This window comes from Rousettus aegyptiacus, unplaced genomic scaffold, assembly GCF_014176215.1.
Source record: "Rousettus aegyptiacus isolate mRouAeg1 unplaced genomic scaffold, mRouAeg1.p scaffold_m13_p_1, whole genome shotgun sequence".
Taxonomy (NCBI): Eukaryota; Metazoa; Chordata; class Mammalia; order Chiroptera; family Pteropodidae; genus Rousettus; species Rousettus aegyptiacus.
Genome location: NW_023416284.1, coordinates 99,102,553 through 99,127,915, shown reverse-complemented (window position 1 = coordinate 99,127,915; position 25,363 = coordinate 99,102,553). Strand labels below are relative to the sequence as shown.

General features: G+C 44.7%; 1 protein-coding gene across 29 annotated transcripts in view; it reads left to right on the top strand.

Annotated features, from left to right (window-relative positions):
* The window catches only part of TRERF1 (transcriptional regulating factor 1), a 186,640-nt gene that overhangs the window by 45,358 nt on the left and 115,919 nt on the right, over positions 1-25,363 (top strand). For 2 of the 29 annotated variants that reach the window (XM_036218082.1, XM_036218061.1), the window contains exon 3: positions 5,231-7,877. The exons of 25 other annotated variants lie outside the window; for them this stretch is intronic. The gene's annotated coding sequence lies outside the window, so the exon portion shown is untranslated. Of the gene's footprint in view, positions 1-5,230; positions 7,878-24,328; positions 24,438-25,363 lie in introns of all 29 variants that reach the window. 2 more of the 29 variants (XM_016128547.2, XM_036218057.1) reach the window with 2 other exon arrangements.

The following is a 25,363-nucleotide window of genomic DNA, read 5'->3' as shown; positions in this document are numbered from 1 at the left end:
GAACGGATTTCTTCTCTATCCACCCATATATTGAAAGATTTCTTGACCTCTTCTGCACAAGGCAGTGTGCCAGGCCTGGAAGGTTTGAGAGATGAGAGAGACAGAAATCTCACTTTTGAATAATCTTTTCTTTGGAGTTGGGGGACAGAACCATAACACAACTGTAATCCGAAGCAGAACAAAGTAAGTACTATCATAAACGTACAAGCAACATGAAATAGTGAAAGGGTTGTTAATTTTTGTTGAGAGAGGCATGGAGCTGAGTTTTGAAGGATGAATAGAATTTTTTTCGTGCTGGGCAGTCCGTGAAAAGGCTCTTGGGAAAGTAAGGACCACGGGCATGACATGGCCACAGACTTGATTTTTAAATACCAGTCTACACAAACACAGAGGTGATCCTGTCCTGGATTTAAGTGGTGCTTGCCCAATAATGGTTTTGCAAAATGCTTGAATCTGTTTTACTTGGGAGTTAGGGTTAGAGGTGGAAGCTTGGCATTAGGAGAGGGCTAGTATTTATTGCGTGTTTTAACTACATTTATCAAAATGACATGTATCATCTAATCAACAGCACAGAGCTAGCAAGTGCTGGAGTGGGGACTGAACTCGGAACTCTCACTCCAGGGCTCCTGATCTACCCCTTACTACTTACTGTCTTGTCACCTTATCCTGGGAAGTCACTGATGCTAAACAGTCATTCCCAAACAGTAGGATTCAGGTTGGAAAGTGGAGTTTGCTTCTAACTGGTAGGAATGCTTGTGAAAACATTTTGCTGTCTTAATTCACATAATTCAAACTTTCTGTGGTTGGTGGAAGGAATATTCCTGTTGTGGTCATGCTTTCTGGAGGCCCCTCCATGGTGCGCTATTAGATCATTTTGTCAGACAGTTGCCATATATATTATTTTCTTAGGAGCACGTATTTTCTGACCTGCCATACTGGCAAGCCACATTCTGTACTTGAATGGGTTGTTAATGCATTCCTAATGGAGACAAGCTTTCGAACTGGCAGAATTGGCCTGATGTTCTTTTCTTCGGTGTGGTGAAGTTTTTATTGGAGAAATTATTCTAGAGTATATCTCAGCGATGCCCCTGCCTTGTCATTTTGACCCCCCTGTGAGGCGAGTACTGTCTGAGGTAGGTGCCTGAGATTGTTGGTTTTGTCACGTGAGCGAGGTGCCATCCCATGACAGGTCTCAATCCTATTACACAGCTAATTTCTTGTCCCCACTCTCCTCTGTTGACTCCCTCTGCCTCCTTTCTCTCCTTCCTTCCCCCCTTTCTACATTACAGTACAATTTTAGTTTGCAAGATTTTTCCAGGGCTGCAGATCAGTTAATCTTAGAATCTGCTTCTCCAAGAACATCTTGCCTTTTATCTTTATTCTCTATATTGGGGTCTGGGATTCTGCTGCTAAAAAAAGTTTGAAAACCAGATGCCTAGAGCATTTCTGCAGTATTCGTTGTCTGCAAGGGTGGCCTGAGAGGGCTTGTGAGTGAGACACACCTCCTGCTGCAGAAGATACATATGGGGCGGGGGGGGGGGGGTGGCTGACCGATGTGCCTGCCCTGTTGCTCTTTCTCTGCTTCTGGAATTTGAGTACTTCTAGTTTACAGGGGACTCATAATTTTCCTCCTTTCACCCCAGCCCGCTGAGGAAAACAACTTGTAGATTAATGAATAAGTCCCAAGTTATGTATACTTGACTAGAACACTCATTTCACAGAGTGGGAAGCTCAGAGGGGTTGAGCGACCTGTTAGAGATCACACAGTTTATAAATGCAAGGGCCTTGATTTGAGTCCAGATCCGATTCTAGAATTCATGATTTTTACTATCGTGTGCATCAGCCATGCTTTTACCTACAGTCAAAAATATTTATTATTCTCTGTCATTTCCCCCTCTTGGGGAGGTGGCCTGGGTAAATCTAATACAGTGTAAAGTAGTGTAATATGTATATCTCGCTTTTATTCACCTTGAAAGTACTGCTTTTGGATGATTAGGCCTTCTGAGCTTTGATGACTGGTGAAGGTGGAAAGGTTGGGGACTTGGGCTCAGTTTAGTGAAAGTCAGGGTGAGGGGAGAGGTCTGGGAGGCTTATCTCCCAGATCCTGAAGCCAAATAGTAAAGCCACACATCAGAGAGCTCAGAGCACTGTGCCCATTGGTCGCCCGACTCTTTCTCTAAATTTTTTTCTCTTTCTAGTCTTCTACTGGATTTCTGATGGAGTCCTTAGAGCGTGGCTCAGCAGATGAGGGACTGCTCTTGGAAGGTCCCAGGGGTGAATGGGGACAGGGCCTGAGGAGGACTGGAATCGAGTGTTTAGAATTAAGTGGAATTGAGATCTGGATTGTCCATCCATTGATTACAGAGATTGGGGTCCCAGTTTGGTTATATATTGCCCTCACAGTTTAACCACGGGTTTCAGCGATGGTGTCTCTAATATGGAGCTGTGAGTATGCTCTGTTAAGGCAGTACCTCTCCTTGAGTTGTGAATATTAATTTGATTCCCCTTTTCCAGGGTGCTCCATAACTCTATTTGAGGGAGTGGGTACAAACCTACTATAAGGGTTTAGACACACTTATGAAACGCTGGAAGGAAGCTTTGAAAAGAAATCCATGGACTAGGTTGCTGGAAGGAAAATCCAGCTATGCCGTGGGCCCCCAAAGCCTCAGATTCATCCAGAAAACCAGGGAGAGTTTTTCATTAGTTAGTAACTTTCGTTTATCTGGCCAGATCCCATTTAAAAAGTCAAATGTGTGGAGAAGGGATCAGGGACTCCAAAGTTTGTTGAGTCCCAGTGGGCAGAATCCCTCTTGTTGCCTGGATGGAACCAGAGGGTGACTGGCCGCAGAGCCCACCTTGCTGAAGGCTTGCCGGTGGCTCAGCCCCCTCTCTCCCTCCTGTTTTCAGACATTTGCTGAGAACTGAGTACTCCAAAGCTCCAGCTCCAGGTCTGGACAACTCATATAGCCCTGATCACCCACACTTTGGGTTGCTGGTCATTCATTCTCTAGGTGTTGGGAGGAGAGGTGGGGTGCACAGACTCTGTCTAGTGGGCTGCCCTTTGCACGGCAGGGTCCTAGGAACCGTAGAGCTGCACATTGAGATGGGCCTTTAAGATCCCTTTTGTCAACCCATTGCTGACTTTGAAGAGGGGTGTCTGAGACCCAGAGAGGGGAAGGTGGCTGCCACAAGGTCACACGGCTCCAGGAAGAGAGCTAGCTCACAGACCCACTCTTTGGAAAGGAGTCTTCTGAAGCACAGCCCCAGACTGCCCTGGAATGCTGGCCCTGTCTGCCCTGCCTCGTTTTCCTTAGAGCAAGTGCTGGCATTACCGGTGAGGATTTCATGACTTCATTTCAGATAATGCAGTTGGATACAGTTTGCCTGGTGGTTGCCTAAATTTAAACGAAGTGGGCTGGGGTGGGTGGTAGTGAAGAAGATTGGTTTGGTGCTTTCATTAAAGCACAATGTGTTGGGGGAAGGTTTGATTTTTATTTTTACTTCGCTGAATGAGGGATGAGCACAGAGCTGAGGTTCCACCCCCCCCCTCCTTTTCTTTCTTCTTCTTCTTCTTTTTTTTTTTTTTAAATTATTAAGTATCTATATATTCTCAAATCAGGACTGATGGTGCATTCCACTTTCAGCCTGATTATATATTAGAGTAGTTTCAGCTGGACTATTTTGCATTTCATAATGGTCCAGTGCAATTGTTGGCAAGCTACTTAAACATCTATAGACCAATTATGGTTAGACTTGGGTTTCATTTCCAATTCTAGGCTGTGTGACCCTGGATATCATTCATGAACTACTTTTTCCTCCTTTGTGAAATGTTGGTAGCAATATGTACATCTCGGAATCGCCGTGCACCCAAGTTCACACGTGTGAAGCCCCTGGCGTGCTGCGTAGGACATGGAGGTTACTCATGGGTTGTTATTGGCTGCCCATTTTTCTTTGTGCCTTCCAGGCCTTGACTCCTAAGTTGGGAGTAGATCAGGGGATGAGGGTATGAGGATGGGGCAAAGGGATAGTATGGAGGCCCGTGCTGGGATGTGTTTACCTGGCTTGACTCCTTAGGGAACATGAGGAAAGTATCAGAGACTTGAGTACCTGGACCTTTGCCCCAGAAGAATGCCTTCCCGGGAGTTTAGCTCACTGATTCTTTGCAGTTGGTCTTCTCAGCCTTTGAAAATCCAGATTTTAAAATATGATCCGTTTATTGTTTCTCTGGTTATAAAAGCAACATGTTAGGGAAAAGTTAGAGTATACAGAAAATCATAGAGAAGAAAATAAAAATTATCCACAATCCTACCCTTCTGGAAGAAACCATTGTGAAGATTTTGAAATCTTTGTCTCCATTTTTTTTCCCCTGTGCATATATAAGATGTGCATAGGATGTGTTTGCCTCCTTGTTAATTTTTACCAAACTGGAATCATACTGCACATATTATTATGTAATGTGCTTTTAAAACAATATTCTGTGGGCATTTCCTAGTTGTAAGCTGTTCTTTAAAACATGACTGGGTGGTGTTCCAGCATTCTGTTATGCAGATATTCCATCACTTATTTAACCGGCCCCCCTATTGTTTGTCATTTAAATTGCTTTCCATTTCTTTTGCTCCTTCACCTCATGCTGCAGTGAATTTGGGAATGCAGATTTTAATAACTGGAACACTGTTTTTGGAAAGCAATTCTTTGGTGAAGCATGCTGAACCAAATGGTTTCATTAGTTGCGAGTTTTTTCATGCCTTATATGCTCTCTACATCTTTGGGCTCTGTTAATGGCTTCACCATCTCTATGAGCACTGTACCTCACCTGTGTTTCTCCCCCGTTCACCACAGTCTGCTCACCCTTCAAATGTGAAATTATAGTCATGGCCTCCAATATGCTTTGTAACCCAAAGTACCATAAAGATGTTAGTTGTTAGCATTGACCACTTGGGCCATGGTCCCCTGACCTTGATGAATAATGTTAGGGCCTAGTTGAGGGTGTGGTGCAGCTGGCTCACACCGGCTCATGAAAGTTGACTGTATAGCACCTCTTCTCAACTCCTTGTCCACCATCCCTCACATTGGTAGCTTGAGATTGGCCATAGGCAAAGTATTTATACCATGAAAAGTGACAGATGCTAAAATTAAGCATTTACCAGCACTTCATAATCTCTGGTGCTTATTTGACATTTGACATAATGATGATTTGAATTTGAGTTTATTGTTCTCCTTTCATATACAGGCACACCTCGGAGTTATTGTGGGTTTGGTTCCAGACCACCGCAATAAAGCAGCATTGCAGTAAAGTGAGTTGTAATCTTTTTGATGGTGGAGAGTCTTGCCTTCGATTTTTAAAGAAACACATCTGTGAAGCGCAATAAAATGAGGTGTGCCTGTATTAATGTCTCATTTTCCCCAGCTGAACTTACAAAGCTCTTGAGGGCAGGAATTAGATATTTTAAGACTTTTAAATGCTTGGATGATGGCTGTGATAGGGACCCATAAAGCTGCATTTACACAAACGAGCTCATGACTTTAAACTACATGAAAACATTTTTCACTAAGACTTAAGCTCTGAGGGATTCATAGTAGCTACGCAGGCCCATGGCCCGGTCCTCGCCTAAGGATCCTTTTTAGGTGGGTCTTACATAAACAGAATTTTAGTGATTTAGCCCAAAAAACTGCCCAGGGAATAATAAAGAGCCTTTATTTCTCTGTGTTTCCATTAGTGACTATAATAATTATGGCTAACAAGTAATAGCCAGCATTTATTGATTGCTGATGCCCGGTGTATATAAAATGCTTTTACAAGCATTTTCTTGTTTAATCTTCATTCCAGTTACATAAAGAATACATTAATATTATCCTTGTTTTATAAATGAGGAAAATGTGAAACCTAGAGACATTAAGTAACTTGGTGATGATGGAGGAAGATTCAGGATTGACTGCTCATTCATTCATTCGTTCATTTAATAGACATCTGACTGCTGCCATGCACCGAGTGCTGCTCTGGCTGCCAAGATGAACAAAACCAGACCCTGCCCTCATGGAGAACTCCTTCTAGTGAGCAAGACAGACAATAAGTAAACATATAAACATATACTACAGTGCCAGGTGTTGCCGAGGGCTACAGAGAAAATCAGTGAGGAAGGAGATAGATAGAGACTGAGGAGGCAGGCCTGGGATTCGGCTGTGTAGATTCCGTCCTTGGATGTCTGTCTCATTGCCCTTGAAACACAGCCTACCCTGTAGCTAGTCGAGTGCCTGGCACACAGTAGCCCCTCATCACATTTTTATTGGTTAGGTGATTGGGAGCAAAGCTTTATCCGTGGGGATTATACAAGAAGGCACATTGAGAGTTCCCAGTAAGCTTTAATCAGGGACAAATGCAAATGCACACAGAACCCTCCAGTGTACTGACATGTGTGCTGAGGGCCCCCAAATGTGCTGGGCAGGTAGAGCAGACAGGATGGCTGAGAAGTGAATGTATCAGGAAGAGAGTGTGTTCTGTGGTGTTCGGGGATGGGGGAGGACCAGCACATTTAGAATCAGAGACCCCCCTGGCTGGCAGCTTCTTGGAGGTCAGTGTTCCTGTGATGCACATAGACACAGGAAGGTGGAGAGAGAAGGATGGCTCCCCTAAGACCACCCAGGGTGGAGCCCAGTTTTCCATTTCCAGTCCCATACCTTGTGCCTTGTGCCTTGTGCGACGCCACTGTCTCCTGGATTTTATTTTATTTTTAATCATTGCGTGGGGAATAATGGCAGATGGGTGAAGTAAGCTGGTTTGGGGATCCACTTGAAGGGCAGTCCCTGATTCAAGGCATTCAAGGGCCAGAGTGGGTTATGAGGACAGGCTGCTCTCACTTCAAACTACTCTCCCCGCAAAAATGTACTTCTAGAAGGTGAGACCTTCTCGTGTGTAACAAAAAGTATTTTAGGGTCACCCTCCCCACCCGCATGCATTGTGGACCAGCCAGTGTCTAGTGTGGAGCCAACATTTATCGAGCGTCTGCTGCATATTCATTTGATAAGATCATTGAAAACCCTGCGCTGGGATTCAGTACCGACTCTGCTGTTAATGACTTAGCTTTGTGATATATGTCTTGATCTTGGCTTCCTCCTCTGTAAATGGAGGGGGCTGGCCAAATGGCTTTTGATGTCCCTTTCTGCTCTGACCTTTATTCTAAGCCTTAGATAGACTGGGTCGGTCCCTCTCACAAAGCATTTAAGTCTTTTAGTTTCTTTTCCAAATGGAGATTGCCCCTTGGAGTGCAGGGTTTGGGGAAGGACTTAAGGGCTGGAATGTGTGGTCTTCAGGGAATTTCTTGGTCTGTGGGTGCTGAGTATTTTCCGGGTTGGTTCCTAGTTCTAAGCCACCCTATAATCGCTAGTGGTTAGGTGGCCATTGCCCACACAAGACGTTCCCCGCAAAGTTAAGCTCGCCCACAAGTGTTTTCCTAGCACACCCACTGTTGACAGGAGGGGGCGAAACTTTGGGTGTACTTTCCTAATGGTCAGGCGGTTGTGATTTCATGTCTCAGAACAGTGTAGTCCTCATCCTGGTCCCCCCGTGGCCTCCCACTGAAACCTTGCAGTGATACTAGAGCAGGCACATATGCTTCAAAACTAAAAAGTGATGAGGTGAAGAAGCAACAGGAAGTGGGGAAGCGAGCAGAACAAAGCTTGTGATGTGTACTCAGAACGCTGTTGACCTTTTTTTTTTTTTCTTTTTAAAATCATATAGTTCTCTTAAATTTGTTGAGGTAGAAGTTCTTGTTTGTTTTAAAAGGTTCAGCCTCTTAAGAGGCCTAAGGAGAGAGCGTGTGGCGGGTGTAAAACAAGTTTAGGGAAGATGTAAACCACCCTCCCCCCTGTGTTTGGCAAAGGTATGCAAATTCATGTCAGTCACTGTTCTCGGGGCTGTTTGATCCTTTCACTCCAGTTTTCTTTACTAAAGGCTGGGGAAAGTTATTTAAATTGCTCCTCTTTTAGACCCTCCTTTGCAGGACTCGATTTAGCTCTTCTGGTACTGAACTGAAGACTGAGGGGAAAGTGGAATTCTGCCCCCCACACTTATTCTTTTTCTGCTTCTACTTTAGTTTCTTATTTCCAACTAATGACTTAAAAAGGAGAGAGGGCAAATCCAGTAATTAGTTTCTGGTGTTATGGGGGCCCACGTATGTTGATTTTAACAAGACCTCGTCAAGCTTTGCGAAAACTGTCACTCCCTTAGATGCCTCTCATGGGGGAAGGGTGGAGGGAGCACACTTCACACATTTGGGGACACACTTCACATGTACTGGGAAAATCACTGGCTGGCCAGATGGAGAGAGGGATGTTAGTTTAGACAAATAGCTTTTCATTTGAAGAGCAAATATGGTCCTGAGGACTGCAGCTACTGATAGGCGTTCCCTCTTTGGATCTTGGAACCCAATTAGTTCAGGTCGAATTAGCTACACTGGGGCTTTGAGTGGGATTTGAGCCAAGAATAATGGTACTAGTGATAAGAGTTGTGTGTTTGTGAAAGCTTCACCTGCATTTCTACAGGTTACTCTCCTACTACACTTACGAAGTTGGGAGGAATTACAGGTGCTCAATCAGTGATGGCTGGATAATATTAATAATGAAATAATGAAAACAGACATGATAAACCGTTCCTTACTGAGCACATTCTTTGGGTCCAAAGGCCTGGTACTAGGTCACAAATGTGATCTGATTTATTAATTCTGAGGGAACTCCATTGCATAAATGGGCAATGCAGGCCTAGAGTAATAAGCTCAGTGATCCAAAATGATGGAGCAGGTGTCCTCTTCCTTAGTTAACTTGTGTCCCAACTTGTGTCTCCTGTGTTGCCTTCTGTGTTCACTGGCATCAGTTTCTGAGATGGCTGGGTTTGGGGTGTGGCCCTTGGCCTGGCAATAGAATGTCTCTGTAGGGGAACCTTGCTGGTCTTGGAGACGTTCTGTCCCTGATTCCATCAGCTCATGGATAGACAGCCTTGTCACTGATGTACAGATGCACCCAGCTACGTGCCACAGCCTTACAGAGTCATGTGTCAATTGTATTGCATTGGAAATACACCAGGGTACAACCTATTTCAAAGAGAAGTTAAGGTTTTTATTTTTCTTTTGAAAATCACTTCTCTCCCCAATTCCATTTTATGTCTATGGCATTTTGGCTTTGCCATGATCAGATTGCATGTAAGGCCTGCCCAAAAGTTGTGCAAGTCTTGGTGGAAGGATTGTGTGACAGAGGCTCATTTCACTTATAAGACTTGGGCACATGAGTTGGGCACCTGCCTCCTGCCTGTTGGTGGCTTCATTTCTGTTTTGTTTGTTTTTTAAATCTTGTCGGAGTAGAGGTATGAGGGACGTAGCAAGCTGGATGGTCAACTAATTTCACGAACTTGGACACAGTGAATGGAACGTATAGAGCATGGGACTGAAACAGTTTTAAACAAACATGAGCAGGGTCATTTCCAGTGGAAATTTGGCATTTGTGGGCTAATTCGGGGCATTCTAAATAACTCCCACTTTCTGAGAAGCCCAAGCCTTAGGTGTCTCTTACTCAGGTGATGCCACCAAGCTGTCTAGTGGTGTCCTAGGCAGTAGTGGTGATAGCCGACATTTTTCAAGTGCATGAAACTTGGGGAAGAAGGGTAGAACTTTAAGGCAAATCTCACGGCAGCCTGGTTTTCAATTTTCTGTGGATCAAAATGCAGAGAAGTTGGTTTGCGTGATTGAGAGCTGTACCACTTGACTGAGGCCTGTGGCCACAGTACAGCCCTGATGTCCAAGTCCAGGTACTCGGGCCCAGCCCACATCTCTTCCATTCTTCTGCCCGTCAAGGTTGGGGACCATCTAACTGATAGATGAGTACATACAGATGAAAAATCATTCTAAACCTTTGGTCTAGTTTCATTTTAATATTTTCCGACCTGTTCCAGAATTACCTTAATAAAGTTCCTTTTTTTTTTTTTTAACTCCACAATGAAATCAAAACTGAATTTTTAAGCAATATATATCTTGAGTTTATCCCAGATTCTTTTATCTCCTAGTTGGTTTTAGTGCGCTGAGAGCTAGACAGCACCCTGGGTGGAAGCTCGCGGGGACAATGCAGCACCTTGGTCTGTTGATTATAAAATTCTTGTGGGAAATGTGGCCTGGAACTTGAACATATGAACTTGTCTTTTTTTTTTTTTTTAATTAAAAAATGGTTCTCTATTTTTGTTTGACTATTTGTTTAAGTTCTGTCAGGAGTTCAGTGTTTAGCACTGGGGAGGGATTGCCGCCCCCGCTTGCCCAGGAACAAGGAGAGTGAATTTGAATAGTTTAAAATTAATAGCGTTTGTGGCTTAGAAACCCTCCCTTGTCGTTAACCAGCAGTGAATGCCAGCCTGAAACATGTTCTTGTGCCAGAGTAAACCACAAGGTTGTGGAAAAACATAAAGGAAATGGAGGGTAAGTTAGAAGTAAAAGGTAAAGGCTGGTGGGGGGTAGATATGTGGGAGGGGACTGCAGAATAGAGAAAGGAGAAAGGAAGGCAAGAGTTTGGCTGGGTACACCTGGCATTTAGGCAGGCTCGGACTTTGCTGGTTAGAGGTTAACAGTGTGTGTACTAAATATTGATGTTCTAATTTCTGCATTTCCTTAGATTTGTATTTTGGAACTTCAGAGCAAAAGCACCGTAAAGGAAACAGATTACGTTTGTTGGAGTGGAGTGGATTTATGTCCATAAGCCCACCTCTGTCAAGTTAGACTTAATTCATCCACGCCAGTGGTTCTTAACTGGAGGTGATTTTGCCCCCAGGGGATATGAGACAATGTCTGGAGACATTTTTGGTTGTCAAAACTTTTGGGGGCCGTGTTACTAGCAATGATTAGGTGGAAGCCTGAGATGCTGCGAAATATCCTGTAAGGCAGAGGACAGACAGACCCCCCAAGAAAGAATTATGAGCCCAAAGTGTCAGTATTGCCAAGGCTGAGAAACCTTGATCTAAGGGCTTAGTTTCTGTCCATTCATCCTTAAACAGAGTGATGTCTTGGCACTAGGCTGTGGGAATTACATACTTCTACTAAAGTGGAACCACCAGGTGTGGAAAGCTTGCTGCTCTGAAGATCTGAAAGGGTCCCCAAAATTGGCATGTTGGCCCAGCTGTAACAATTTTGCAGCTTAAGAGTCATTTTTCACCTTTTTCTTCTAACTTCTCCCTCTTATCTTATTGCTGCATGGACCTGCCTCCCAATATTAATTCTCTAAATTAGTGTGTTTTGCCCCCCCCCATACAAAATGCTATAATTTGAGTTTTTCTTGCTCTTCTATCTAAACCAACCATCTTAAGGCTGTATTGGGTGAGGCATTGGTTCTTTCTGCAGAATCTGCTTTTCTTTACCCCCAAACAGGTTAATGAATCTCCAAATTGCTGTTCTGCATAGGATGTGTCCCTTTTGCCATTTTCCCCTCATATAGAGAATTAAAAATATAAACTATTTAATAAACTATAGACTTGACTGCCAGTCAACTATAAAATACATGCCTCTTTCAGGCCACTTTTTGACAAGTTTCAGGTAAGAGTGATAGCATATTAAATTATTAGGCAGTTTTATGACTGCGCGGGGAAGATTTATTCTTTGATGAATAAATATTGCTGTAGCCCAATTTAAAACTTGACAAATGCTGATTTACGTCTTAAAATATATATAAGGGTTATTTTATAATGAAGTGGCAGCGAGCAGTTAGCGGGGCAGGTTTAAAAGTGATGGCTGTGGCACCTTTGAGCAACATGCCATTAAAACATTGCCGCAGGCAGAGCCGCAGGGAGGTGTCTCAGTGCTGCTGGGGGTTCCTGCCACTCCCAGTAGTTATCGGGGTCCAGGTCACTTTGTCATGCATAGTCCTAGCTGATAGTGCTTTGAGGCACTAGTAAAAGTGTGGGTGCCTTCGGGACCCTAGCAGTTGATCCCATAGTGCATCTTTAAAGGATCCCACGTGCCTACTTTTGTAACTTTAGAGTGGCTACGGTCCCAGTGTCAGCGACTATACATTTCTCAGGTAAAGAAGGTTGTTTTGAGGGTGAATGCTTTAAAACCTAGTTGTGGTGGGAAGCTGATGAGTTCTGTGTTCTAGATGTGGTGATCATCCTACTTTTGAATAAAAAAGAAAAACCTGGGGCATTTGAACTGACAAGTATGGATATTTATAGGAATAAAGGATTTATAATTGAAACTGACCTGTGATATCTGTTTTATGCAGACATGCATGCAATGATAGTAGAGCTAGAACTGTTCTTACTTACTCTCTTTTTCCTATTGATTGATTGAGTTAATGCATACACATGGTATAAAAGTTAGAAGTTACGAAAAGTCTGAAATGTAATTCTTCCTCTCCTTCCTGCCCCCCAGTTTCCTACTTCTGCTCTCTAAAGGTATTCAGCTTTTAGCTTTTTGGTTATCTTTTTCAAAGGTAACCTGTGCATCTAAATGCATATATGAACAGTAGTTTGAATACCTGCTGGCACATCATTCATGTCATTCTGTGACTTGTATTACTTAACCGTGTATGTGAAGAATGATTCCATATCATGACATAGAGAATACCCTCATCATTTTTCACAACTGCATAGCATTCCATTTTATGGGTGAACCATGAGTTATTAAGATACTCCTCTGACAGTGGATGTTGAGACTTCATTTTTTTTTTTTTGTCATTACAAATCATACTGCACTGAGTGTCCCTGTATACATAGCATTTTGCACATGTGGGTGTATGACTGAAAAATGAATTCTTAGAAGTGGAATTGCTGGTAAAAGCATATATACGTCTGTGATTTTGATAGACATTGCAAGTACCCTTTCAAGAAGTCTGTAGTGATTTATACCAACACTCTCAATGAATGAGACACCCTCGCCAACACAGTGAGTTATCACACGTTTTGATCTTTACCAATCTGATAGATGAAAATTGGTATCTCAGTTAGTTTTCATTTGCATTTCTTTTATGAGTGTGGTTGAGCACTTTTTCCACAAGTTTAAGATCCATGTGTATTTCCTTTTCTTTCAATTTATATTTTTTGCCTATGTTTTGATCAAGTTATTGGTCTTTCACTCTTTTATACTGAGTATCTCTTTGATCCATTTCTGTGTTCGGCATAGCTCACTCCTGGGGGCTGAGGCAGACTATGTAGTCAACGGAGGCTTTGAGAGTGGGATGGATCGACTGCCCTGGTGATAAAAGTGGGTCCATTTCCTTGGGTGTGGCCATTGCTGCCTTTGAGGCTGTGGAGTCCCTGAGGCTAGTGGACTCAGATGTCACCCCTGGGAGTGCTCCATCAGAGCTGGCAGCAGTCTGACTCAGGCAGAGAGCAAATGTGTTGAACAACACAATACAGGTGTGTTGAACAACGCACGAGGATGGAGTGGTTTTGGGGATGGATGTGAGTGATACTGGGGAAGCCAGGGCTGGGAGGAGGAGTGGGGCATGAGCATCTGGGGCACTGAGTGCTTGGCATTTAAGCAAATTCACAGGAAAGAGGCATGTCAGCTACACTGGAAATTTTCAAATACGTGATATCCGAGAAGTCAGGAAAAATAGGATACACATTTTAAAGTAGTACAGTGGTTACATTTTCAGCATTACGCTCAATGTAGGTTTTTTTTTTCAACTTCATACACCTTTTCACTGAGATTTATCTAAACTTGAAGCAGTAGTTCTCAACTGAGAGTGATTTTTTCCTGCCCCGAGGCATTTGGCAGTGTCTGGAGCCATTTTTGGTTGTCACATTTGGAGTGGAGGGGAAGGAGAATGCCACTGGCATCTCGTGGGTAGAGGCCAGGGATACTGCTAAACATCCTGCAATGTGCAGGACAGTGCCCACAACAAAGACTTTTCAGCCCCAAATGCCAGTAGTGTCGATACAAGAAAAGCCCTCACATAAAGCAGTTGGTTCCAGTTATTAATCTAAAAAAAAAAAACAATGGATCTACTATTTCCTTCAGTTTTCAGACATTTTGGGCCCTCTATAGTGTCACAATTGGACTCACTAATTTATTACATTTAGATGAACTTCGTCTGAAAAGATGTGGAGGTTGAAGAAAAACACATTGAGAGTTTCGTTTGAAAATGTAACGAGCACACTGTTTAAAAATAAGTCTAGCCTGTTTTCTGAGTTTTCGGACATCCCCTGGGCTCCAGTGGGAGCTGAGACCCCTCCTCACTGTTTTCATTCTTTTCTCTGTGGCTACGTCTGATACGGAAAGTATAGAATTTTTTTAACCTGAGGCTTCTGAAAGGGGAGTCTTGCACCCCAGCAGGGTGGCATTTTCAGGGTTTCCAGGCTCTCAGCACAGTGGGAAGATGGCTCTGGGGTTCTGCTAGGTTCTGTCAGAGTCTCTAGCACCCCAGTCCCCCACGCCCTCAGGATGTCTGTTGCCTTCAAACCCAGGGGTTCAGAGGAACCAGCAGAAATACCCTAGGTTTTTCCCCTTTGTTTTCAGAGAGGGAGGTGACCAAGAGTGCATGTTGGGGACCCAGTTTGCCCAGTTGAAATCTTTATTCCTCATGTATGTATAACTTTGGGCAGGTCTCATTTGCCTCATCTGTAAATAGGGAGTAGTCTTAGTGTCAGTTAGGAAGATTAACTGAGTTACTGTATGGAAAGGACTTAGCACAGTGCCTATGTTAGCTGTTGTTATCATCATCATCGTTATTATTAGTTTCAGCTTTTGGAAGTTCCAGCCTTCTTGTTTTTCCTTCTGCAATTCTGTGGAAACCCTTTGCCGAGATGAGCCAGCATACCAGATTCCAGGGGAGCCTCTAGTGGCTTCCCCGAGCCCACATGTACACAAGTGCCCCTCTCCGTGTCTGGGGTGTGCTCTGCTTCTCCTGGGAGGTGCCAGGAGCTTGCGCTGAGCCACCTTGTGCTCTCCCACCATTCTGTGCAGGGAGGTATGGGCCTGCCTGCTTCTGTGAGATGGGTCTCCTCCTCATTCCACTCTTCTGATTTCAGTTCCCATAGCCATTTTTCTACTTCCCACCACTTTATTTGGCGTGGCTAGCTTGGAAAAGCCTAAGTTGGAGGCCGGGGAGATGGCTGTGTCTGGGAGGTGGGTTATACATTCGTGTAAGACTAAGCTTTGGTCAGGCCTGGCCTAGTGAGCTTCCTACTCTCAGTCCTCAAGGTGCATTTCAGCCTGGCCTCAGCCATAGTCACCAGAAAGGGTTATTTATAAAATGGGGATAGCCTTTGGCCAGAACATATAAACAGTATCTCAAAAAGCTGTTCGGTGAAGCCGACTTTTAATTTTGTTTTCTTTTCATTTCACTTGGAGGTTCGTATTCAGATAGTTTTCATGGGTCATTTAATGGCTGGGGATCACAGGGTCTCATGGCTGGGCGGGTGGTTCAATCTGAGTGCTGCAATTAGCACTTTGTTTTAAAAAATCTCTAAAAATGTAGAAGACTTATAGGATGCAGTGAGGCGATAGAGGGAAAGAGACAGATAAACCCCGTCCGCAAGGAGATTCCAGTCCAGTGGGGGTGGCGTAGCTCCTGACATCAGGTGCTCCAAATCTGTTGATGGAGAAATAGCCCCAACCCTCATGGAGCCCCCATTCTGATGGAAAAGGCATACGATTAAGTTACGGTCTGAGATGAGATAGTTCATATTATTGGGGACTCCTAGTCTGATTGGGGAGAGACAAATCCTGCTTATCTGGCCTGATAGAGGAGACCTGAGTCTTGCTCTACAACCTCTTTGATGATGTACGACACAGACAGAGCCCTCAAGGAAATGTTGGAATGGAGCAGTTCTTAACCCCGTAACTTTCTTTTCCGCATACTAGGAGTGCGAGAGATAGGAGAGACTGTGGCGGCCGGGGCAGAAGCCGATTCAGCAATGCCTTCTGCTTTGGCTGTAGCAGCCGCTTTCACCGGCCTCTGCAGGCTGAGCCCCACCCTAAAACATGTGTGGAGGCTGCGCTATCTTTAGTGGTCACCCTTTGTAATCTTTAGAGGACGTTGCTGACGTGGCTGCTTCCTGGGCTGGACCTTTCTCCCTAGAGAGCTGTCTGTGCCTTTTGGGGGTGAGAATTTGGTATGGGGCAGGGAAGGCAGGGGTTGGGGGCATCTGTAACACTTGGCTGTTGTTCCTTGCCTTCTCCTGAGTCAGAGTCAGGTGAGACTTTTTCGGTCAATCCGTCTCAGGGTCAGAAAATAGAAATATCCTAGAAAGGACGTTAGACATCATCTAGTTTTATCTACCCATTTCACAGAGGAGACTGTGGAGGCCCAGAGAAGGGAAGTATTTTTCTCACTGCTGCTTAGAGGCTGTTCTGAGTTGGCTTGTAAATATGGTCCCCTAGCACAAGTGCCCTGGTAACAATGGCGGTTCAGAGTGGCTCTGATAAAGCCAGTCAGTCGGTCATTTCCCTGCTCAGAGCCCTGCATGCTTCCATCCCTCTTGGAATAAAACCAAGGCCTTACTGTGGCTTCAGGGCCAGCCTGATTTGGCTCCCACCCTCCTACCTCTCTGACTCGCCTCTTTCCTCATTCATGCCACACTAGAATCCTGGTCGTTCCTTGAACCGGGACATTCCTACCTCAAGGCCCTTGTACTTAACTGATCCTTTCACCTGGAATATCTTCCCCCCGGATATCTGTATGGCTCACTCCTTCACCTCCTTCAGAGAGCTCTAACCTGGCCATCCTAGGTAAAATGCCCTCCTTCCCTGCCATTTTTATCCCTCTTATCCTGCTGCGTTTTTCTCCAGAGACGTTTTCACCATCTTAGATGGTACATAGTCGTTTATTTATTAACTCTTTACTTGTTTCCTCCCTTTAGAACTTAAGCACCAAAACATGGTCTTTTTTGTTCACTGCTATATTCCCAGCAACCAGAACAGCCTTGGCACATAATAAGTGCTCAGTATCTATTTGTTCAAGGAAGGAAAGGAAGAATGAAGAAGGGGGGCAGGGCGAAGGATGAAACAAATTGAAATCAAAGGAGTCCAGGAACCTGGTATTAAGGATGGTTGGATTTGGTTTGTCTGTGCTTCAGAAAAAGGACAGAACTTGATGGGGTGGCTGAGTCCCATCACTTTCCAGTGGCCGTCTGGAGCTATCTCTTTGGTGTGGTGGAATGGCAGCACTTCCTGTCTGCCCCCAAGTTCCCTCTACCCTGCATGATCCTTGTGCCTATAACTGGGAAAAACTAGGTTAAACTTCACTCTTCCAGAAAAACTGTGTTTAATAAATGCCCTGGATATGGGAAGGCCCTGAACCCTACATCGGAGCCCTCTGACCCTTTTGCCAAATGATGGGAGAGAGATGGCACTGGTGGGAAGGAAGCTGCATCTTCTTCCTTAGGGTTTGTAAATCTTCAGTTAATCTGCATAACCTGACTCTCCTTTCCCAGGGACAAAGACACGCACTAGAAGAGTTGAGGATGGGGAGAAAATTGGGGATGGGGGCCATATACCCAGTATATGAGTTTTGGTTGGATTCATGAAATTGGGACTTTGAAAGGGGAAGCTGCAAGCTCCCAGGTTGTGGTCCTGCTCCTTTGCCGTGGGTGGCCTTGGCCCATTAACTTCCCCTCTCACAGCATAGCTTCCTCATCTACAAAATGAGAATTGGACTAAATCTGTGGGGGTGGAGGTAGGGTTGAGCCTCCTGGGGATCCATGTAATTGGGCTGTTCCTAAGGTCCTGTCTGGTACTAACATCAGCATAGAAGACCGTGTTTTAAATTTCCTCTTCTCTTCGGATCGAATACCAGATTTTTGGTGAAACCATGGCTTCCTTGATATGCTGGAAATAAAGGCGACAGTTTTTTTTTAAAAAAGTAAATGTTTAAAAAATTTTCTCAGTGCCAGTTACTTTAGTGTGGGGTTTTTTTTCTTCTTCTTTTTTTCCTTTCTTTCTTCTTCTTGGTCTTAACCTATAAGTGATTATAAGATGAAACAGGTTTCAGTTTGAGTCCCCCTTGCTTTACAGTCTGAGCCTGTACAGAGTTGACTTATCACATTTACTTTCAACTAGTCTGGCTGTTCCGGGGAGGGCTTTTCAGCCAACTGTTCTCCCTTAAGGGCAGGGAGACATAGTCTCGGACCGTTTGGAAGCTGGGTTTTCAGCATTGCTGTGGGTAGACCCGGCACCTCTCTCCAACTTGCTTGCTGTCCCCTCCTCAGCACTGTGACCTGACTCGGTGAGCAGTCAGTCTCCTTAGGGAGAGTGTCATGTTGCAATCCCTTCCCAAACCCTTGCCTTTTGCCCAGGACCAGATGCATAATCTCCTGGGCCCAATGCAAAATGAAAATGCATTGGGCATTGTTTAAAAATTATCAACATTTTTGAGACGGTGACAATAGTGCACTAAGCCAAGCACAGGGACCCATGATCCTGCACAGGTCACAGGCCCATGAAGTTGGCTCTCTTCTTCCATCTTACGTTACCAGGACTGTGGAGAGTTATAAAACACATTTTAAGAGTCATTACAAATTCCCTCAGAAGGAATTTTAGCTGTTTCTGTCACGGCCTCTGTGATTCAGGGATGCTGACCCGATCCACTGTGTATGTGGAAAATCACACCAGCCCAGTGTGGAGGGTTTGGACAGTGTCCATGAGTGCTGGTGGGAGGAGTTTGCAAATGCCTACACTGTCCAAGCGGCCCCAAGAATACCGGAGGCTTCTTTCTGTAGGAGCATCATTTGTTTTGCCCTTTAAAAAGTCTTTGGATGGATAAACAAAATGTGGTATATCCATACAATAGAGTATTACATAGCCATAAGGAAGGAATGAAGTAACAATCCATGCTACAACATAGATGAACCTCGAAAACCTTATGCTAAGTGAAAGGAGCCAGACACAAAGGCCATATATTTTATGGTTCTATTTTCATGAAATTCCCAGAGTGGGCAAGTTCATAGAGAGAGAAAATGGTTGCCAGGGAATGAGAGGGATGGGGAGTGACTGCTGATGGGTATGGGGTTTCTTTGGGGGTTATGAAAATATTCTGAAATTAGATAGTGATGGTTGTACAACCTTGTGGATACGGTAAAAACTGCTGGATTGTGCAGTTTGAAAGGTAAATTTTATGGGTCACGAAGTACATCTCAATTTAAAAACAACTAGTGAAAAAAGCCTTTTTGAAGATTTTGAAGGTTCAGCAATGAACTCTGTACCTCTGTGCCCTTGTTGGGTGTTGGTTCAATGCGGGAGCCCCCTTCTGCCTCCCCCCCCCATCACAGATAATCTCTTGAGCATCCCTTATGCAAAGCTTGTTTTCCAGGAAAGATCTTCTGGAAGCATCCATGCTAAGCGGATATGTGGCTGCTGAGACTTAGCCTCTCCCGAGGTATTTGCATATTAGCTTATAAAGGGAGACAGCTTTTAGGTAAGAGGAATGAACAGTTAATTTTAGAATTCCAAATAAGAGCAAGCGTATGTGGAAAATTTCTTTTTTTCATGGGGTGAAAGTGGTCTCCATGGCTGTGGAGCTAGGTGTCTAGGTACCCTTTCCGCGCATGATCTGCTTGACCCCAAGGTAGGGCCAGGTTGATGGTGAGTGGTGAGAAACATCCCCTTTAGGACAAGCATCTTTGCCCCAGATCTGGCCAGGCTATCTTTAACATTTTCCTAAGGTGGTGGTAGTGGGGTGGCATTTTGACTTTGGAGGCTGCTGGGAGGAAATATCCTTCTGGTCAGGTTTCATTTCTGTTACTAATATGCTTGGTTTTTGAATCAGGTGGCTCCAACTCAAGATAGACCCCTTGCCCAGCTCTTTTCTGCTCTCATCTCTATCGGTTCAGTCCTACTTGTCCTCGCCTCGTGTTCCTCCTCCTCCCACCTCCCTCTTCACACCTCCTGCTGACTTCGCCCTCCTTTCCCATTGTCACAGCCTCACCCTTCAACACCCAATGTAGTTCAAGCTTTATCTCCTGAGAATCCCCTTAGTCAGTAGTAAGCCCTCGTCCTTCATGTTTTTTCTCTCAGGTCCAGACCTTTATCTTAATCATCTTTGGATCTTTAGTGCCTGGCATGATACTTGTACAAAGTAAACACTTAATAAATGCCCTGCCTGGCTTTGGAGCATTGCTTTTCCCTGAGCCTCTTTATCTAGATCCCAAGAGATGTTAAATTCTCATATGATTGCTTTTGGGTGAAAAAAAACAAAACAAAACATTGGTTATATCTTAAACACCGCCATCTGTGAGGGGAGGAAGGGAACGAGAGGAAGACAGGTCTGCACTTCAGCCCTGTGCACCTGGTGGATGGATGTGGGCCCTGGCTTTGTCAGTCATGGTCCCAGCATGAGATGGCCGACACATGCTAAGGGTTTAAATGGAGAGACGTTAATGAAGGGAAGTGTGTACAAACGTGTGGGCAGTTTAGGGAAACCAAAGGATAGTGAAGCCCTGCAGGGCTGGCAACAGTGGGAAGCTGTTTCCTCTCCTAGGCTAGGAGGGAGCTCCAGAGTCGGGGAGAATCCCCGCCACCCTCCGACAACAGCCATGATGCTGAAGGGCCACAACCACTGCCAAACTCTGAAGAGGTAGGAGGAAGAGGGAAATAAGTTTGTATTTATGATGAGGAAGTTGGAGGTCCAAGGAAAGCAGAGAAGTGTGTGTGCGCGCACGTGCATGCACACATGTGTAGTTGAGAACACTGGCTGCTTGGGCATTCTTCTGTTCAGCTGGCTCTTGTGCTTCTTAAGTTACTCAGGATGTGACCAGACAGCCAGTATTCCCTTCTTCCCAGTATCATGGCTGTTAATTAAGGAGAAAGTTCCCTGTCTACATCAGCAGGATAGGCATTGGGTCATTTTGATGTAGCAAGAATAACAGATAATATTCATTGGTGGCAGGAAGCCCTGAGCCTCCTAAGTATTTTATAAGCATCCCCTCATCAAATCTTTTCAATAACCCCAGCAGGTACCATTATTATCTTCATCTTCATCATATTGCTGATAAAGAACATGGGACTGAGACAGTTAGTAAATTCCCGGATCGCACAGCTAACGAGAGTCATAGCTAGGCTCAAAGCAAGTCTGTCTGACTTCTGAACGCACACTCATAACCTCTCACTGCCTCGCCGTCTCATTCCTCCACAGTGGGGCCCTCCCCACCCTGTGGTCAGTGCCACGTGTGTGCTGGTCCCACTGCTTGGGATGGTCTTCCCACTTCCTCTCCACTTGACCCAATTGAACCCTTTTGTCAAGACCCAACTCACATCTCACTTCCTCTATGAGGCCTTCTCCAACGATTCTGGCCTCCCCATACCTTTCCTTTAGCAAGCAGAGGCAGGTAACTAATGATCCACCATCCCCTCAGGGTGTTACCCAGCTGTTTGGCTTGTGTTCTCTCCTTAGTCTCCAGGAAGACTCCAACTTAATAAGAGCTGACAGATTTGAGGATTGGTTTTCTACTTGGTTAGTAAATGCCCACTGCATTTACTAACAAGGAGAGGCAACGAGGAGAGTTTTCTTAAGAAGAAAGAGAAGCAGCAAGAGCTGAGCCCAGTAGGACCTTACAGTCTAGTTGAGTGTGTGGGGAGAGAAGCTAGACACACACCCCTACCTGAAACAGCATAGCACTTTTACAGAGTAGCATTCCCCCCTGGACAGACGATCATACGGTCAACCAAGCAGTCAGGCCCAATGGAGGTGAACATATGAGGAGCCAAAATTGTCGAAGGCTTCCTTCTTACAGGACAGGAGGTGGGTGTTAGTCTAATACCCTCCACGGGGGTTTCCCAAAAGGCCCCACAGGCCACAGCGGCATCTGGGTAAAGCATGGCCAGTCCGTATTTTGGCAGTTTTGAAGTACTTTACAAATGTCTCTTGGGGGTCCCTAGAAGTTTGGATAATTGGCAGATGTCCTTTGTGTTTGGAGCTGACATAAAGGAGAGGATTAAGCACCATGTCCCCTGCCCTCTCATGAGTTACCCAAGGCCACTTAGGAGCCTTGATGTTGTACTGGGAAGACCTCGGCCCGCCTCAGTGTCATGTTCCTTAATCTCATTTCTTTTTTTCTCTATTCCTATTTTTTCCACCCACTTCTGTTGGCCTAGCCCCAACTAAATGCTGGAAGGGTAGAGTGAATTATGGGTAACCAGTTGGTGGAATGATGAATAGCAGATGAGGGGCTGAGAACCCTTCGCTTGGGCCTCTCTTTGCTGGCCCTGGTAAATTTTGCCGTTAACCTTCTTTGGATTTTTTTCTCTGCTGGGCCTTGGACAAGCTAGGAGATGCTCCAGACATCCCAAGTGCCTTCTTCTTCCCTGAACACATCACACATTCTTTTACCTCCAGGCCTTGATGCCTGAAGACTCTCTCACCCCTCTTTATTGCCTTGTTAGACATTAGAGAGCAGTGGGAACTGTAGAGAATTCCACAGTTTACACTCCATTTGAAGAGCTTTAGGGCTTCTGATCTACAAGTTGTGGATTTGAATGTTACTTGGAGTAGGTGTGGCTGCTTGTCTTGGTGAAGACTGAGGGAGAAAATAAGTAGGGGTGGGTGACATCACCTGAGTAGACAGGGACCAGAGAGACACTCGGGAGAAGGCAACTGACCCATGTGGCTGAAACTCAGGAAGCAGAGGGAGATGAAGCAGAGGAGGTCAGACAGAAGGGGCTTGACAGCTGTGCTAAGCTTCCCTCCACATCTGTTCTGGATACTGGCAGAACCTGGGAGTAACTTGGGGTCAGTTGCAGGGGTAGATTTTGCCCTAGACAGGGTGCAGAAGCCAGGGCAGTTCTGGGGGAAAATCTTTCATTTTACGAAAAGGAGGTGCCAGACTGGGACTTGCTCTGGTGCCTTTGCTTCTCAATGCTGTGTAGGTTTCAGAGATCAGATGATGCTTTGGTTTAGGTTTTGAACCATCATTATTCCTTTATCACATAAATAAAACATAATAGAGATAAAGAGGAAAGGGAAGTGAAATTATTATCACCCATAATCCCACTGCCCAGGTATCATTTACATGTAGAACTTGGGTACGGAGACTTCCTGGGCAATTTTCTGTATTTACAAGGTAGAAGCAAACCGTAGATATATTTTGTAATCTACTTTGTTTTAGTGTGTGTGTGTGCGCGTGCGCGTGCGTGTGTGATTTTTGTCCCATTTAAAAAAATACACGCTTGCCCAAATTCAAACTGAAGGGTGTAAAGAGAACCCTTTTGCTCCCTGCCTTACCCCTGAATTGTACTCCTCAAAGGTAGCCCTCCTTAAAAGTTTCTAGTATATCCTTGATTAGGGAGAAATTTAGAAGGGATAATGTGTGTGGAGTAAAAAACTGTAAGTACTCGTAATTTATACAAATATTAGCTGTCACGTGTCAGGAGGAAGGTGTAGGGTGGGTTTGGTGGGACTGGGAAATAGTTTGTGGTTAGCGAAGGGACTTCCAGAAATAGATATTGTGGATTTGTCGCATGGGTGTTGGTGAGAAGAGTGAGTAGAGGTGAGTGAGGCTGCGGCCAGGACCACGTATTGTCAGATCTTACCTCCTGGGCTGGGACTGGGTCGGAGAGGGTGGCAGGTATGCAAACGATCAAGAGACTTGTCAGGAAGCAGTGATGGTTATTGGTAGATATTTATAAATACGCTCTTGCTTAACAAAACGAAAAGTCGGCAACTCCTAGTCACCCAACATTAAAAAAGAAAGATTTTAACAAATCTGTGAATACTAAAATATCTGAGTGGCACTGCAGAGCTGGACGGGGAGACGTGTCGGATTTGGTTCTGGTGTTGTGTGTGCCTGACAGGGTAGTCTTGGACTGAACCTTAATTTCTTCAGATCTCAATTTTCTTATCAGCACCTAATCAGTGGTTTTCAACCCTGGATGCACATTAAAGTCACAGGGAAACATAAAAGAAAAAAAAGGAAATCTGTGGGATCGGGGTCCAGGAATTTTCTTTAATGCAGCTAACTTTAGAGAAGCCCTGCATCATCCTAATTGCTCATTTTAGCTCTAAAATGTTATGATTCTGTGTATTGTATTATACAATTTTGTTCCTTTCACATACTGTGCACAAAAGTTGTAAACTTCTTACATACCAAGAAGTCTTACTTTTTATGAAAAACTCCCCATAATTTTCCTTAGACCAATGAGATAATGCCAGTGTTCTTTCTCCAATAAGTCAGAATCATAAACACAGTAAAACATCAAATAAGTCGCTTTTGACTCCCCCACCACCCCCGCCCAGGAATCGAAAGTGCAGACTTTAATATCTTATTCCCCCACCAGGTGGAATGAGACCAGGTGCTGTAGGCGTTAAAATAATAATAATAATAATAATAATAATAATAATAATAATAATATCTCATTCCCTCATTTTGAAGAAGCTACTGACTGGAGCCCTGAGGGGACCTCCATTTGCAATGATGACCCTGAAGAGTTCAGAGAGAAGACATTACTGGAAATGTTTTTGCTAGAAGAATTGTGTATACCGTAAGTTCCAAATTAGGAGGTCCAGTTTGGGGAGGCTTTATCAGATCTAAATTCTACATGGAGTAGGAAGTGTTTAAAGAGACTCGGTGCTGTTTTATCTTTACCATTGAAGTTTTGGGTTTTGTCTCTTCCTAAATGAGTCATTTTTTTTTTTTAAAAGGAACCTAACTTGGGGAGGTGGGGAAACCACTGCCGGAGGTGCTGAGGGAGGAGGCGGGCAGTGAGGCTGATAGTCGGGGGATTGAGTTTACAATTGGGCCATTTACCCGGGAGGGACAGAACCAGGGATCTGTCTGCCGAAGGTGGATCGAGAAGAGTATTGATGTGTTTATTAATTTACTGTGTATTTTCTGGAGCATACCCACCAAACATATGGCCTAGTATCAAGGCTCAATCCACAGATTCTGGGAGATAGTGGACAAAGGGGAAGGAAGCACCTACTTTTCCCTCTGGTTGGGGAGATGGGACACAGATCATGGAGGTTAGGCGTGTCCGCCTTCGCCTACACTTAGAAATGAATGAACTGAAACTGTAACTCCCCATACGAGTGCGAACAGTACCCATGAAAATGTTAGTGTCAGGCAGGATTTCAGTGGAGAAAAAATGGCAACCTGAGGGCCCCCATTGTGGAGCGCTGATGAGACATGCACTGGCCCGGCAGCCTGATGGAGATCGAGTTCTGTGGGACCCCCTCACATCACTTCCTCTGTGCGGAGTTCTCCCAGCTGAAAAATGATCCCACAACTCTAAGTCATCCAGACCCGTGATCGACTGTTCAGAGTGTTCGTTGTCCTTGATGCCTGAGGAGGTGGGGGAGGGACAAAGAGTGGGGAGGAGCTGCCGGACCCTGGTTTTGGAAAACCAGAGCAGCTCCACGTGATTTGGCCCATGTTCTTAGGTAAGGAGCTTCCTGGCACCCAGAACGA